Source organism: Bos taurus, chromosome 5 (assembly GCF_002263795.3).
Source record: "Bos taurus isolate L1 Dominette 01449 registration number 42190680 breed Hereford chromosome 5, ARS-UCD2.0, whole genome shotgun sequence".
NCBI classification, from domain to species: Eukaryota; Metazoa; Chordata; class Mammalia; order Artiodactyla; family Bovidae; genus Bos; species Bos taurus.
In genome coordinates, this window is record NC_037332.1 from 63,046,073 (window position 1) to 63,059,515 (window position 13,443).

General features: G+C 40.8%; 1 protein-coding gene across 7 annotated transcripts in view; it reads right to left on the reverse strand.

The window, feature by feature from the left end:
- Positions 1–13,443, reverse strand: part of ANKS1B (ankyrin repeat and sterile alpha motif domain containing 1B) — a 1,158,555-nt gene that overhangs the window by 157,560 nt on the left and 987,552 nt on the right. The window contains exon 1 of one of the 7 annotated variants that reach the window (XM_059887249.1): positions 9,791–9,872. The exons of 5 other annotated variants lie outside the window; for them this stretch is intronic. The gene's annotated coding sequence lies outside the window, so the exon portion shown is untranslated. Of the gene's footprint in view, positions 1–9,283; positions 9,532–9,790; positions 9,873–13,443 lie in introns of those variants that run through there. One more of the 7 variants, XM_059887248.1, reaches the window with a different exon arrangement.

Here is a 13,443-nt window from a genome sequence, read left to right on the forward strand (position 1 = left end):
TTGATTTTTAAAAAGCTTAAAATAGAACTCTTGATTTCTTCTCCCACCAGGGGCCCAGTCTGTTCATCACCCACCCAGCTGCTAAGGACAAAAATTTAGGCATCATCCGTAACTCCTCCCGTCCCTTAATCTTTCAAATTAATTCATCGGCAAAACATCTAAATTCTGTTTCCAAAATAGACCCCAGAATCTGATTTAAGATGGCAAATTTAAACTTCCACATAGAAGTTCCCTTCCTAAATACCAAACAGAATGTGCCCAAAAAAAGTAAATAGTAAGAAAAAAACACCAACAGTGACCAATCGAGGAAAGAAACATAAACAAATACAAATAAGCTTCAATCCTGGCAGCCAAGGAAAGAAACAGAAGATTCTGGAGCAGGATAAAGAGGCACAGTGTTGCCTGATTCCCAACCCTGTTCTCACTCCCTAGAGACGTGAGTCAACAAGACTCTGAGAATTCTCACTAATAACTCTAAATTTAGAGAAAACACATACTCAGTGAATATCTGTGTCTGCTTCCTTTCTCTACTGAGGAGTAATGGAAACATGTGAAATGAAGGAAAGGGAATAAAGGGCTGACTCCATGGAGCTGAAGGCTCCAGGGCTGCCCACTGAGATGAAGAAACCAGTAAAGTCTGACATTACCTCCAGGGTAGCTGCCAGCTCACACAGAACCCTTTAGTTAATTATATAAAGGCTATCCTTGGTATCTCCCACCTACTCCCTCCCAGTTTGGTGACACAAATGCTGATAACAGGGACATTCAGCAAAACCTGAGACGGCAAAGCCCCGGAAACCTAGTCAAGGCTGCACAGGGCATGAGTTACCTCTCTCTACAATTTCTATCTCCTTGGCAACTTCTTCAGTTCAGTTCAGTTGCTTAGTCGTGTCTGACTCTTTGCGACTCCATCGAATGCAGCACGCCAGGCCTCCCTGTCCATCGCCAACTCCCAGAGTTTACTCAAATTCATGTCCATTGAGTCGGTGATGTCATCCAACCAGCTCATCCTCAGTTGTCCCTTTCTCCTCCCACCTTCAATCTTTCCCAGCATCAGGGTCTTTTCAAATGAGTCAGTTCTTCACATGAGGTGGCCAAAGTATTGGAGTTTCAGCTTCAGCATCAGTCCTACCAATGAACACCCAGGACTGATCTCCTTTAGAATGGACTGGTTGGATCTCCTTGCAGTCCAAGGGACTCTCAAGAGTCTTCTCCAACACCACAGTTCAAAAGCATCAATTCTTCGGTGCTCAGCTTTCTTTATAGTCCAACTCTCACATCCATACATGACTACTGGAAAAACCATAACTCTGACTAGACAGACCTTTGTCCTTTTACAAAGGTAGCTTCTTCACACTTCAGAAAGGTGGACAGGTCGAGGCCATAAACCACAGCTCAAGGGGAAAATCAAACTGGTCCCTCAAAAGATGGGAAGTGATTTAAGAAGTTACTTACACTATGTCTGGGCAAAGCTCCCCAAGCAATAGCAAGATGGAAAGAAAGAAAGAAAGGAAAAAAAAACCCAGTATGGCAGATATGCAAAGAAGGAAGAAGGAAAGGAGAGAAAAGGAGAGAACAAAGGGAAGCAGGGAGAGAGGAAGGAAGGGAGGGGAGGAGGGAAGGGAAGAATACAAAACGCAGGGGTCATAACATAAGGAAGTAAATCTAGCAGAAATTTACTCAAATAAAAAGAAGGACTTCCTCACACAAACTTCCCATTACAGAGGAAAGATTTCAGTAAAAACTGAAGGTAAAGAGAGAATAATGAAACAAATGAATGAGATGAAAAGAGAGACTGTGGACCTAACAAAACTATTTAAGTACCAAAGAACATTATTTTAGAATCAGTCAATAGATTATTAATAGAAATGTCAAGAAACAGCAGACACTTATAAAAAATTGAACTACTAACCCAGAGGAAAGGTTGGAGGTAATTCACTGTGAATGCAGGTGAAAATGACAAAAGACTATAAAAAAATTAACAGATACGGAAGACAGACAAAGATGACCCCAAATGAGGATAACACAGAACATTCAACAAGACATAGCCTAGCTATGCTACTGGGCTATGAGGACAAAGAAAGAATTCTTTGGGATTCAGGCAGAAAAAGCAAACACTTACAAAGGGTGGCTTCAGATTTCACAGTAATAATGAATGCTATTCGACAATGGAGTAATGGTTGCAAAACTCTAAGGGAAAGAGAGCATAACACAAGGATATTATACTCAGCCTCGATGTTGTTCAATTATAGAAGTAACAGAAAGACACCCTGAAATATTAGGGAAAAAACAACAAAAACCAAAACTCTCAGAAGTACAGTAGCTACAAGCCTTTCTTGAAATAAGTAAGAACAAAAAGCAATTGACAAAAAAAAAAAAGCAATTGACAATGACATCTGGGCAATTAAGAGATGACTCAAAGAACTCATTTAGAAATGGAGAAGCTATACTAAAGGACTGGGAAACATTGGGTCTATTTAAGTAGAAGAATTTATATGAAATAAGCTTAGTAATTATGATTTTATGATTATAGAATATAAAGTGTTATAACATGATCAATATGAATTAATTAAAATTATTAGCTGAAGAGAAGAGATGGGCAATAATGTACTTAAAACTAGAATGTGTAGTTAAAAAAACACAATGCTTCCAGCCTTGAGGCAGATTTATTGTAAAGCTACTTAAGTTTCAAGACCCTTCACCTACATGGGTGATTTGTTTTTTCGAAGGCCTTGGGAGGGGTCACAGCAGAGCATTCACAGGATCACGTTTCTGTGAAATATACTGTATTTTCTTAAAGAGGAATCCACTCCTGCTCAAACCTCTTAACATTTTTCATTTCTCTTAATCATGACAGGATTTAATAATCATTAATCATAAGCATTTCTCTTAACCATAATGGGAGATCATTTAGGAAATAACTTGTGGTAAGGAGACCTTTGTTTGAAGTTCAACAATCATTTAGTTTTTCTTACTTTCATTTTTTTATGCTGTTAAGTATAAGAAAACAAACTTTAGTACTTTCTATTTAAAAATAATATTTCTGGTATGATCCCATTGTTGCCATTACTACAAAAGTATTTCTTTCTATCATGCATCCATTTATCAATCCCTTTGTATGTATGCATAGAAAGATTCCTTAAATGACACTAGTCGAATGTTAAAGATGATATTTCTGGGTGGTGGGGTTTAGAGTAATTTTAAAAATTTTAATATTTTTATTATGTGCATCACTTGAATTATGCCTTATAATCACATATCAAATGTCAAAAATAATGTGGGATTATTTTTCTTTAAAAAATGCCAAGATATTACTTTGGATGGTGAGAACTACAGAGAACTGTTCTTTTCTTCTTTGTATTTTCCTGTATTTGTAGAACTTCGAAAAGCTTTTCACAATTTGACATTCTGAATCTTTCCACATCTCTCCTGTGTTTACTGTCACTCCCTAAACCAGATCTCTATCAGTTCTTACCTGGGCTACTATTATACAATAGTCTTTTATGTGGCTCCTCTGCGTCCGCTCCGGCCATAGTGTTGTCCAGTCTTCACATGGCAGACAGTGTATTCAAAGGTAAATACTGCCACACTTCGGCTTTAAATCCTCCGTTTGCTTCATGTCATTTTTAGAATAGAACCCAAATCCTTTGCCATGACTAGCAAAGCTGACCTAAGCGGGCCAGGACCTAGCCACACTGGACTGCTCTCTGTTACCCAAACAGACTGCGACTGTCCCCCAAGGGCACATGTGCATGTGGGTCCCTTTGCCTCAATGCTCCTTCCCGAGGTTTCTCTGCATGGCTCCTGCTCACCGTTCTATGTTGGAAGGACACCTTCTTAGGGAGACCTTCTCTGAACAACTTTTCGAAAGTCATATCACTGTCCTCTAGAACATTCTCAAGCACTTTTCACCCTATTATATGCCTTTCACTGTACTTACCACTGTCTGACATCTTCTCCATTTATTTATTTACTTGTTTTGTATTAACCTTCCCTCACTAAATATCTGCTCTACAAAGCAGAAACCTTGTCTATTTTGTTCACCGTTGTATCTCCTGCCCTAAGAACAGTGCCTCGAAGATAGCAGACAGTCCAAAAAAATGTCTCAAGTGAATGAATACATGTTGTTTCCAGCTTAAAAAAGAGGGTGGTGTTTGCAAATCTGCCTTTTAAGTCAGTTGTTTAGAACTCAGAATGCAAGTTCTTTCAACCAAGCCACGATATAAACAGAATTAGATATTAAAGTTAGCCCATGAACGTCCACTGGACCCATAATGGGCTAAAATTCTGTATATCTGCAACAAAAATGCTAAAAAAAAAAAAAGAAAACAACAACCATGATGAATTATCATTGGCATAATATACAATTAAAAAGAAATTATTTACTATGAACAAATTACAATTATTATTTATCTTTCATATTAGTGGAGACATTTACGGATATTGTGAAGGGGGCTTCAGATTATTTTCAATACTGTAGAGTTTTCCAGTCCAGGTTTTTATCCATATAACCCCACTTTAAAATTTATATCACTTGGCTTCTTTCATAACAGATATCACGCTATTACCACTCTGAATAGCTATCAGCCATGAGTTGGACCACTGTTTGTATCAAAAATTAGGAAAGAGAAAACTAAGAAGAGGGATTAAAGAGGTTGTGTGATTTAAAAGATATCTGAGCTAAGAGCAGTGAATGAGAGGAGAGAAAAAGTCAGTGAGGCATGGTCAGGAGAATACGGGAAAAAAAGAGTTTCTCCTGTTAGCTACCGGGCATTTTCATTTTCCAAGACAGCTTGGTTCCTGTCTGGAATAGTTCTGGGTAGGTAAAAGAAGGGACCACCAGTGTGTAAATGATGTTGAAAGTTGGGAGGGACTATTTATTTCTAATTTGAACCTTTGTACCAAATTTGGTTGGGCATAAGTTTGTAAGACTCATCTACCAGTAGGGTGAAATAAACAGCATCACTCACATCAGGAGAACTGACCACGCCTTGGGAAATATTTAGGAGGCAGTGCCAGACCTTCCACTCCAGAGAGAAAGCTGTGTTACTAGAAAACAATTTGAACCAATTATTTTTACCCTAAATTGACAGTTAAGACAGAAAAAAAAAATGTATTAAGAGCCAAGAGGTGCTGCAAATGGTCTGCACGTCTTTTCTGAAAAAATGAACCACGGAGGTAAAGAGAAGCAGCTTGTTTTTACAGTCACATTTTGTATTTCCAGAAAAATATCTACACAGTGGTCATGATTTCTAAACATCAGGAAACAAGTCTTCTGCAAACATTACACAACACAACACAAAACATACCACCTGTTGCAATTACTACTATGTGCAAGTCACGTCCAAGTCTTAATTGAAACCAAAACAGACCATAAAACTTACGGTTACCAAAAAATCATTCTAACTGAAATGTGCTACAATGGCAGGATGCTCCAAAATAATGTTATCTCTTGCCAAGAGTCTTAATTTTCACATGATGACAAAACCTCACCCTGACCAGTGTTGTGAGCGCTACAGAACTGAGTACCATTTAAACATATGGCTAAGCAGTGCTGAGACTGTGCTGGGGTCACCTACTAACTTCCGTGGCTTCAAAGGTGTCTGTCTATAGTCACAGAGGGCTTGGAACATGGAACATGGGTATCTGGACAATCTCAATGCAGCCGTTGATTTTTTCCAGAGTATGTTCTTGTGGTTAATCCTACGAAGTTTGTAATTTCAGTTTAGTTACATTAATTCCAAACTCTGAAGAGATGTATCCATAAAAGCCATTTATAGAATAATCCTGTTTTCAGATTCACCTAAAAACACACTATAAAACATTTAGTAACAGAGGGTGTCAGAACATGGGTTTTTGCTTCTTCTAGTTCAAATTTTGTATTGCTGCTCTTCTTTACATGTCCTCCTATTCCCATATGAGAAAACTACCAGTAAGTCTTAGCTCTGTAAATACCAGAATCAAGAGGTACTGCTTAAACAAAATTTTTAACGGAATTGATCTTGGATTTTCATCTAAAGACGTTATTCTCATAATTTTTTAAAGAAAAAAATGACTCAGCTTAATCATATTTTGACTTCTAAAAAAAACCATCTCATGATTTCATGAAGAAAAAGCAAAAATCAGATTAAAAAGGATGGTTTTCATCTCACACTAGAATCATAAGAAAGGTTAATTTTTACATGAAAATTTCATCTACATAAAAATAGATTTCTGGAACAATGCATTATTGACAGATGTGTAGGAAGATAAATGCACTCATGTAAATGTTCTTTCTCAAGCAAATTATTAAATATATTGACAGTGTTGCACTTTGAAAACAATCATTTTAAAGAAATTAAATATTAATACAAGAGTGAAGACATCATGGCTAATGTAATCTCTCACTCAAAGAAATATACGTGCAACACTTTTTCCAAGGCTTATTGATATTCACTGCTTTTAAATTTCATGGCTAACATTTATGCTTTGTTACTGGCTACTGTTTACGAAAGGGAAAAAAATGGGTAACCAATTAATAAATTTGGATTCTGTTCACACTTTTGTTAATTATTGGTGGCTTAGTGAGGACCTTGTACTTTGATAACTGGCAGTGGCACTTGTAAATGCTAAATCTGAATTACTACTCTAAGTCCAAAATGTATAAAAATAAACATACCTACAGTAATACAAATGTTTTACTCATTCTCCTAATTAATTTTTCTAATTGTTCATTCCTCCTGGGACATTAGCTGGCTTGATGGATATTAACGTGACATATGTTGACATTAGCATCTGGTCAAAAATAGGGACATCAGTAAACTCTACCCGGTGTTTCTACAGACTCTGCCAATGCTATAAATACTGACAATGCCCAAACATTTATTTCAGTATAATATTGAGAGAACATGTCTGCCTTCCATTTTTAGAGAAAGGATAAACCTGCTTCAAAACACAAGGTGGTCAAAAAGACTTACTCAGTAAATGATGCAATAAAAATGACTTAATGGTAAGTTGGTAAACCTCTGCCAACATTTAGGAAGACAGTAACATCACAAATGATTCTTTGCGTTTCCTGAACAATGCCTGCTAATTTTCTCTAGTTAGAATATGTACAGTAACCTCAAACAAATGCTACTATTTTAAAGAAAACCATTCCTGACATTTCAGACCAATTGTACCACATGCAGTAAATTAAAAGATAAGAAATGTATCAGAATACAACACATGCATAGAAACTCAGTTAAAACTGCAAACTTTTAAATTGATAAAAACTGTCCAGTGCTTATAATTTTAAATTGCTGACAAATAAATGCACCTACAAGGTTTTGTTAAAAACTATATATGCCCAAGTATCTTACTAGATATTGTACCATGCTGGATCTATATTTCAAAACTGTTTTAATGGAGCTCTGCTCTCCACACAGAGGCAAGATATTTTATTCTCTTTCTCTGGCCCCCTCAGGGGAACTGTAGCAATACAGGGTCTCTCAATCCTAATACACAGACATACTACCTCTCTATTGTAACTGGTTAAGAAAAAAAATATTACTTCTACTAAAAGTGCCAAAGTACATCACACAAAGTAACTCTATCGCAGTAAAATTAAGTTTCGGCAATTAGCAACTGAGGGAGAAAGTTTCTATCCTTGAACAAAGAGAGCTGACTCCTCACTGCTTTTACCCAACATCATATTTCCCCCTGCATTCTGAAGTTAAAATGTCTTTGTAACAATGCTTTTCTAAATGACAAGTCGCAAAGTCTTCCTGGGTAGCAGGCATCTGTTTCAATTTCATTTGTACCAGTTACTCCTTTCTCCTCCATCTGAGTTCCCGGAGACTCACTGTATCATATCAAGCACTATTCAGGACTGACTGGGTGGAATAAGTGAAAGGAACACTTCTGAAAAAAAGCTTTACAGTGGAACAAGGGTCAACACCAGTCATCAAAGTCTATTTTGTCACAGAGCCATCAACACCATGGACTCAGATAACCCAGCCACCGCTGGCATCTCCTGGCCCAAGCTCATCTGCTGAGTACAAAGAACACAGGTTTTGGAAGGAATGTTGGGAGGTTTTCTAATCTTTTCTCTCTGTCTTCTGGTTCCAAACCAGCTCAGAACTGGCTCCAAACTTCAATGTGAACCTACCCTAATGTAAAGTCTGTAAGACTCCTTTGGTAACTTGTGTCAACGTTGAGAAAAGTCTTTAAGTTGTACGTAAATTCTTCATGTTGCCTTCCCAACACTTTCCTGTATTTCTGTTTTTTCAGATGCTAGAGTCCATATAGCAAGTATCCTGATTTAGAAAGTGCTTAAGAATCGTTAAGGACCCCAAAGTTCACATGCCTTCAGTCTACCCATACAACATGCTGGGTGCATCTCTGCAGCTGGGGTGCAGAATTTTTAGCCTCCTGAAACTAACATCTCAGTCGCTCAGGGAGGAGAAATGGTAGCAGCAGTGAGAACTAGCCTTCCTGGCCAATCTCTGAAAATGCAAAGCCTTCCTGAGCTGCCCATTTGTTAGAGGGGCTCATGTTTGTATATGGTTGGTTTTCTTGGAGGAGAAAAAACAAAAAAAAGAAAAAAACGCAGCGCTGGCAGCATCCTTATAAAAACAACACCTTGTTTGCCTTTGGCAAGTTTTAGCCGAGAGTAAAATTACATCCAAGTTACAACCATGCAAATCGGGATTTCAAAGGAAATGTTGATCCGACCTTCACGAAAGCTGCAAATTGCAGTCTGTGTTGCTCTAATACAGCTCTCCGAAGCGCAGCATTGTAAAGTCCAAACCCACTTTCCCCTCTGATTAATCAATGTATAAAAATACGAGAGCGGGCACGCTCCACACCAACCCTCCCAGCGTTTATTTTTCCTGCTACCGCTGAAAGGTGATTCAAAGCGCACCTAGAAATTACATGGATTGGTGTGGCTTTTTGATACTGAAGACAATGACCTTTGGAAAATATCTACTCGTGAAAGTCAAGTCATTTGGAAAGACATCCGGCAATTTACCATTTTCAAACTCCTCGCAACCCAGAATGTGAGGAAAGGAAAGGGAAAATGCGCTCAACCCGAGAGGGGGAAAGCAATAACCAAACCACGTTTAAAAAAACAGCCAGCCTGACTGCAACAAATGCCCCGACAAACCCTTTCCGCAGGCTTTTTGGATTTTCCGACCCGGCTTCCCTTTTTTCTCCTGCCCCAGTCGCATCGCCACTTCTCGCCACCGCATCTTGGCGAGCGGGGGCCGCGGACCGCGGGGTAACCGTGCCCCACGCCGCCGGCAGCCACGCCGCTACTCACCCGAGCCGCTCGGCACTAGCAACGGCAGTGGCCGCGGGCTGGCAGCGAGCCGGGATCCGCGAGGGCTGGCGGGCTCCGGCGCCCGAGGACGCGGACATGTGGGCTGGAACCTCCGCTCATCTAGCCGTTGCCTCTGAGCATCTTTCTGGGCGCCCCCAGCGAATGCGAGCTGCGAGGCGAGGGGAGCGCGCCGAGGAGGGGAGGGAGAGGCTCCGAGCCTGGCCGCGCCGTGCCGAGCGCCAGGCTCTCCCTGCGAGCTCCCCGGGCCCGCGCACGCGCCCCCCGCCGCGCCCCCCTCCCCCCGCCCGACACCCCGCCGCGCGCCCTCGCTCGCGCCCGGCCCCACGCGGCGCGCGCCAGCCCGGGCGGCGGCGGCCGCGGCGCGTCCTCCCCCGAGCGCGGTCTCCAGGGCGGCCGGCTGCGCTCTCTATTGTTCTGCGGTGGCTTACCCGGGGTGGGTGGCCGGGGCGGGTGGGAGGTGTCGGCTTAGTTCCCGGGAGGACTTACCGCTCAGTTGGGCCCTAAGTGCGAGAGCGCCGCGGGCTCGGGCACGGCGCGCGGGGGCTGCGGGGTGCCTAGCTCCGCTGGCTGCCAGCGCGCGGGGGCTTCCTCCCACAGCACTCGCTCCCGCTCGGAGCCCAGCGCATCCTGTGTTACTATGGATATCTCGCTCTTCGCCGCCTCCTCCTCGCACTCCGAGAGGCCGCCGCAGAGGCAGCCAGGCTGCTCCGCAGGCGCCCAGGTGACCAGCAGCCGCCACTGCCGCCGTCACCGCCGCTGGGGAGAGGAGGAGGAGGAGAAGACTGGAGAAGGCAGGTCCTGCCCTGTACGCGAGGCCACCTCGAGTTTCCTCCCACTCACCAAGCTGAGTTCACGACGCAGGAGAAGCCGCAGCCGTCCTCAGCTTGTGTGGCTGGTGGTGCCATCACCCCGAGCGACTAGCGTTCCCACTCAGAGGGCAGGGGTCGGCCCCCAGTAGCCTCAGAGGGTCACAGTCAGACTTTGAGTAAGATTTTGACATGATTCGAACACTCCTTACCCCCACCCCTAGTTGCCACAAAAGTTATCGTTGTACTGCTACCAATAGTTGTAGAAACTTCCTGTGGCAAAGGTTTCCTTTCAAAATTATGCCAATTAAATGAAGTTCGTCTGACCTTAAATGACAAGGTTTTTTCATATATATATATATATATATATATATGCCAATGGTGTTTCCTTGCCATAATAAATAAAAATAATATGTGGCTTACAGACTGTTTAATACCGTAACATCTGAATGAACATATCTGGCAACCCACACTCTTCAGTTCCTTGTTGTTTCAACCGTTCTATCCAAAACCGTGATCCCACTTAGTCTGGGATATGAACCACAGATTCACACAGAGGATAACTAATGTCTGAACACAAGGTAACAGCACCCAAACAGTCTGTGGAAAATAGATTGGAAAGAAGAAACTTTAAGATAAAGTACTTAAGGAAGTGTATGACATTATGATGAACTCCAAACAGTTCTCAAAATCAGCCTGTTGTTCAGGGCACGTTTACTTTCTAAACTTTTTGAGTATCCGTTTTTCATCTTAAAACCAAAAAACTACGATTTTGATCATTGCAAAATGCCACACTGAAACAGAAATGTTAATTTTTAAACGTTAATCAATTTTTAAGATAAGTAATGTTTGCACATGCACGCTCAGTTGCTCAGTCGTGTCTGACTTTGCTATGGAGCACTTACTTGCTGGGCATCTGTGAGTTATCTCCTTGAATTCTCATAGCTCTATGAGGTAAGTTTTATTATTATTCTTGCTTTACCGATGAAAAAGGCTTAGTGAGATCTGCAACCAGGAGGTATAGGACAACATCCACTCTCTTAAACAAGAAACACGAGACGCCCACCGGTTTGTTTACTGTCATGTCAATTTGGGCTTCTCTCATAGCTCAGTTGGTAAAGAATCTGCCTGCAATGCAGGAGACCCAGGTTCAATTCCTGGGGTCAGGAAGATCCCCTGGAGAAGGAAATGGCAACCCACTCCAGTATTCTTGCCAGGAGAATCCCATGGACAGAAAAGCCTGACAGGCTACAGGCCATGGGTTAGCAAGAGTCGGACATGACTTAGTGATTAAATCACCACATTTTCTGCCTTGGTGAAGTTCAGGCCATAGTATTCTCTGAAGCCACCCCACTAGCAAAGGACGGGGTTAGGATAGAAACTCATGCCTGTTAGTATCCATAGTCATATGGAAACTATTTCTCATTTCCATAAGGGGTTCATGAAGCTTTTTGATTGGAATGTCTCCTACCTATAGAAAGTGAAACAGGTTGAAAACAGCTGCCTTCCTGACTGGTATACTCTTTACTGAACATGACCTGCCTCCTTGCCTGGGGCATCTTCAAATGTCTGTTTTCTGAGATCAGCAAACTTTTGATGGGTTTGGAAGTCAGGCCTTTTAGTTCTATTTCTCACTCTGCGATTGAAACGCATGTGACTTGAAGTGGAATAGGCACTTTCTTGGTTTCCCAATCTTGCAAATAATCAAAGAATGACATTTCCCAGGGCATCATCCTCTTCTCAATATTGTTCTCTGGTAACAACATTGGGCTTGCTCAGAGATGTCATTTGTTAGCAGTGAACTGCAGGCTTTTTGGAAGGGAATTATGCTATCATTTTTGTATTGTGTCGAATCCTCTGTACTCTAGAATAATTGGGGGCTGTAGGCCGTTTTGTGTCTGAAACACCTCTAGAGAATGATGGAAATCGAATTCTCTGTCAGTATTTGTGCTTGACTAATGAAAAGTCTTCTTGAGGGAGCTGGGAGGGAAAGTTGCTGTCCAGAGTGGCTGTCACTGATGCTCCATTTAGCATAATCAGCTCACACATTAAATGCTATAGTCCTGGAAATTAACTTCAGTATGGCAGTAATGAAATTTGGCCATGACCTCCAGGTATGGGTATTGAAACATAAAGGTCTTTTCAGTATAATCTCCTACTGGTTGGGGTAAAAACATTAAATAATTCACAGAAGAATGACTTTTTACTCTTTGGCACTAAATAGCCCTACTTACAGTTGAAATTTTAGACATTTTTATGTTCTAGAATAGCATAAAGGATGTAAGAGATCGTCTTCCGAAACTCTCTCATATTGTAGAAAAGGAAATTGATACTTAGAATGGTTAATTCACTTGCCCAAGGACTTAATCTAATTAGAAGCAGAGGAAGCCCATGAATTCTTGCCATTTGTTCAGACACTTACCATGATACTATAGTGCCCCAGGATATTCAATGTTAGAATTATTTTTTCCTTCAGTTATTTTATTTTTTGCTAAAAGTCAGTCAAGTTCCAATTTATGCTATTTAAAATCTGAATGATATATAATCTTGTGTTCTTTAACTTGGAGGGTATCTACATCTTCTTTTGAATACTCTGGTTATATTAAGTAATATATTGTTTCTTGAAAAATGAGACAATTTAGGAAAAACTCTTGTCCATTTCTAAACTCCCTGTATCCCCAATGGAATGTAAAGCATTCATTCCATTACAGGTCATCAGGAATGCAACCTTTCTGACATAAACTAATTATTTAAGAACATCTATTTTTTATCAAAAAGGACTAATATTTGAGATTCTCCAATTTGCATTAAAAACTTGTCCAGAAGACTGTGTTGACTACTTTAGTCTCTGAATGTCTAAAGATGGTGGTAACATTTCAAACAGATATATAAAACACTGAATCAAGTCCTCTGTACAAATTTAGAGGAATAGAATTACAATGATTTATTCACTGGTTTGGACATAGTACTATTCAATTAGTTAAGTTCCCAACCTTGGAAACAGGCCTGTGGATTCAAGTAATGGCTATTCCACTTGGTAGTTTTGTGATCTTGAGTAAGTTACTTAACTTTTTCCAGCTTTACTTTTCCACTCTGTAAAATGTATATGATAATAAAGGAAAAGACTTCACATGATTTGTTGTTAAGAGGAAATGAGATTACCCACGCGGGGTGATCATTTTGATGTGTCCATTTGGCTCGGTTAGAATCCCCAGTCACTTAATCAAACGCTGATCTCCGTGAGGCTGTGAAGGTATTTGGTAGATGTGAGTAAAGTCCATAATCAATTGTCTTTATCTAAGGGAGATTATCCTAGATAATCAGGTTCAATCA